Genomic DNA, 4276 nt, shown 5'->3' with positions numbered 1-4276 from the left:
AAAATCGCATAACAGCCGAGCATACACCCAGCAGCGCTGCTGATGCCTGAACGGTATGTGGAATGAAGTGGGCGGGCATCGGGAGGCCACTATGGCACGGGGCAAGCACTATGGGCAGTCTATCTGAAGTGTACCTGGCGTATAAGACGACCCCCCCCTTGGAGGCATATTTTTCAGGGCCAAAAAATCGTCTTATACGCCGGCAAATACGGTAATCATAGTTCTCCAGAAAAACAGAACCAGTAGAATGCATATATACATATATATAGAGAGAGAAATAGATTTATTACAGGAATTGTCTCATTTGACTATGGAGTCTGGCAAGTCCCAAGATCTGCAAGATGAGAAGGCAGGCTAGAGACACAGGAGAGCTGATGCTTCATTTCAAGCCTGAAGGAATGTCCCGGTTCAAAGGCAGGCGAGTCAGCCTTTTGGTTATATTCAGGCCTTCATCTGATTGGCTGAGGCCCACCCACATTAGGAAAGGCAATCTGCTTTCCTCAGTTTTAGGATTTAAGTGTTAATCTCATCCAAAAACACCCTTACAGAAACATCTAGAATAATGTTTGACCAAATATCTGAGTATCCTGTGGCCCAGTTAAGTTGATGCATAAAATTAACCATCACAACCAGAAACATAGTTGGGAGCCAACTAGAGTCATGAGAGATTTACATCACAAATAAACCCCCCAACTCTGACAGATGATTGCCCAACCCCTAAATCAGTTCTCAGGGCCCAACAAGCAGTGGCTGCTAGATTCCACATTTAGGGCTGTTCAGTCCTCTGAGAGGCTCTCGGAAATAATGGACAAGGGAGATCCTCTTGGAGAGTGAAACTGAGGCAGCCCCAGATCTTCACTCCACTGCAAATTAGAAAGTTTGCCATTTCTCTCCAAAGGCTTATATTATGTGTGAGGACTGATGGCCATTGGATATTTTACTTTCTCCCCTTTACAATTTGGAATTCTTTTTGCAATTCTTGTTTTGTCTCTCCTATTAGAGGTAGGATGTGGCTAAACTTATTTACCCACAGATCACTGAACCATGAAGAGTCACTTGACATGATTTGCACATTGGCATGAAATATTGGATTTGGATCTGGCTTTTGTAGCTGGATGAGATTTCATATTACTTCCTGGGGGCGAGGGGGGGGGTGGCGGTGTATGTGGAAGTGGGGGGTTGATGTTGGGCAGCCAAAATCTGGATTGTCACATTGCTTAGTCCTCCTATCTCGTTCTCCACACGTCCTTTGAGAGCCACTTGCCCTCATTCTCAACTGTATGGTTTGGTTAGGATTGATGCACCCTCCCCATTCCACCCCTCTCAACCTCCGTAATTGGTTAAGGAATGGGCATGTAAATCCATACCAGAGGGAAGGCTAGAGCTCAATCTCTGTCTCCCATTGGCCTAACCTTTGTGGGGATGTGAGCTTCAGCACTGCTGTAACCATGTTGGGTGCCACAAGGTGGCGAGGGGGGGGGAGGGGTGGAGCCTGAAAAAGCAGAGCTGAAACTTGGATCCTAGTAACAACTTGTTGCCTTCATTTTCCAGTCATTCTGGAGTGCTTCCCCCTCATTTGCCACAACAGCAATCACAGTTTCCCAAGTGACACAGAGAGTGTGGGACATTTAAATGAGTCCCTCCTTTTAGTGGGCTTGTCCTCTTTTCCAAACAGGTCTCCCCTGTGTATGATTGAAACCTGCAGAGCCACGGAATTTTAGGATCTTAGAACCAAAGGACCATAAAGATCAACTAGTCCGGGGCCTTCCAAGGTGCCTTAGGGTAAGCAAGGTGATTTTTAGGTCACTCATGAATATTTTTTAATTTTAATAAATTGTAATGAATCCTAGTAAAATACAACTAACATTTTCACATCTTATGATTCACAGGTTTTATGTAATGCTTTTACTTAAAGGGAAATTGCCATTTTGACAGATTAATAGCTCTTTTATGGATTGCCCAGGTGGTAAATGAAGGTTGAGAGATACTAAATGTGGAATCTTATAACTGGAAGGGATCCTAGAGATCATGAAGTCACTTCTCATGTCAGAATTCCCTCCAAAGCACCTCTCACAAGTGGTTATCCAGCCTCTGCTTGAACATCTCCAAGGATGGGAAGCCTATCACCATTTGAGGCAACACAATCCATTCTGGTAGTTCTGATAGTTAGAAAAATCTCCCCCATACTAAACCAAGTCAGCCCTTGGAATTTCTTTACATTTGGTTCCAGTTCTTCCCTCTGAAGCCACTCCCCCCTTCAATTGTTTCAAGACCTTTACTCTGCCCTGCCTCAGCTTCTCCCTCAGCATATACACACAAACACCACGTCTCTCTCAGTGATTTTTTAATCACTCCAGCATTTTCTCATTCTTTTGGGTTTTCTTAATTTAATACTCAATTGCTTTGGTTGCTATTAAAGCTGTGTGTCTAGAACATGACTTCCTATATGTACAGTGTAGACTAAACTAATGGAACTATCCCACCCTTTATCCTGGACCTTATGTTTTTATTAGGGCAGCCTGCAATCACCATAGCCTGTACTTGACCATTGAGTGACAGCATCCATCCTTTTTTTTTTTAACCATCATTCTGTAGTCAGCTGGCTGACTAATTGAACCTCAGTTCATGATTTATAATTTATTCTTACTCCTTTTCCATCCATCATTTCAATCTGTTGGGACTTTTTTTTTTAATCTTGATTCTGTCAGCCAACTTATTAAATCCAGGAGGCTGCCCTTGAAACTTAACAAAAGTAATTTCAAGATACATAAAAATGTAGTGAATGAAGAAAATAATAAATTTATGGAACCCAGAATCCAGTAGGTTGATGTAGACTGAAAGTGTTAATTGGGGCTTAACATAGGTCAATGTGAGATTAAGAGATACTTAGGAGGTTGTTCAACTTTTTTAACACAATGTCCTAACCTTGCCTATCTGATGTCCCTGCTGGGCAACATCAGAGATAGAACGTAGTTATACTAGTTAAAGCTCTAACACAGCATGAACTTCCTTACCAATTTCTCCCTGCTGCAAAAATAAACCTGGAGCAAATCCAATGTAGTGATTGAAGGAACTGGTTTATGGGTTAAATAGAACTGAGTTCAAATTCTGACTCTATGCTTTACCAACTGTATATCCTTTTGCAAGCTGTATAGCCTCTCTAAGCCTCAATTAATCAAAGAAACAATATGGTACCTGTGCCAGGCTTATAAGGATTACATACAGCAGGTCCTTGAATAACATTTCATTCAATATGTTGATGAGATGCTGTAGGAACTTAAGTCTTAGTTGTATCAATTAGCCTATGGTAAAATTGGTTCCATTATATGGCTCTTTACTCAAAGTCCAGAACCTGTCAATGACATTTAGCATCAGGCACGTGGTAAGCACTTAATAGACTGTGTCTATGATTGTTTCTAATTCTGTTGATACGCACACAAAATAATTAGCAAAGAGGAAAATAAAAATTAGCCCATGAAGACTGGCGCTGTGACCTTGTATAGTTTGGTTTTGTCCATTTCTGTCCTGAAGTACTTCAATCAGGATACTGTTAATTTGCTGAAGAAAATCCCCAACCCTCCTAGTGCTTCCCAGTTTGGAAAGAGCAGAGCTCTGCGAGGTCCAGAGCCCAGCTTTGATGAAGGAGCCAGCAGAAACCAGCTGGAGGTGTTTCCTTCACCAATCGCTCAACAGCACCGTCTGGAAAGCATCCGTGCATTAGGCGGCTGCTCACTCTGTCACCTCCAGGGGCATCAGAACCCTTCTAGACTTTCCATCCAAAGGGGCTGTAAGAGACCAGAGGGCTTAGACTCCTAAGACAGAAAAGGAGCAGCAGATGGGTTGTTTCTCTCCCAACGTATTTTTCCCCCTGCCTGTGATTTGCCATCCCACCCGAGCACAGTTGAATGTTAGAAGTTGCTGGGTGCATGTGTCTGGGCAGGCAGGAGCTTCTAAGGATTGTGCTTTCAACCACTGACCGGGCTTGCCAGAGTTGGGCGAGGGTGGCCTCACCTGAGCTGAGAATTATTGTCAGGCAGGGGGGCTTTAACTTTTAAATCCCAGTTTTTTAACGTGCAGAAAACACCTGGCTTCCTACTCGATGAAATAGCTAGCTTCAATTGGCTTCCCTTTTCTTGAAGAGTTTTAGATCTAGTGCTTTTTTCTTTCTTTTCTTTTTTTTTTTTCTCTTCATCATCTAAAGAGCAACCGATGCCTAGATGTCCATCCATGGGCCCCACTGGTAGGACTCGCAAAGGTTCCTAGGGTTATACCTTCT

The sequence above is a fragment of the Myotis davidii genome, unplaced genomic scaffold (assembly GCF_000327345.1).
Source record: "Myotis davidii unplaced genomic scaffold, ASM32734v1 scaffold162, whole genome shotgun sequence".
In the NCBI taxonomy this organism is placed as follows: domain Eukaryota; kingdom Metazoa; phylum Chordata; class Mammalia; order Chiroptera; family Vespertilionidae; genus Myotis; species Myotis davidii.
The sequence above is the reverse complement of the archived record's forward strand: the minus strand, read 5'-3'. Positions refer to the sequence as shown.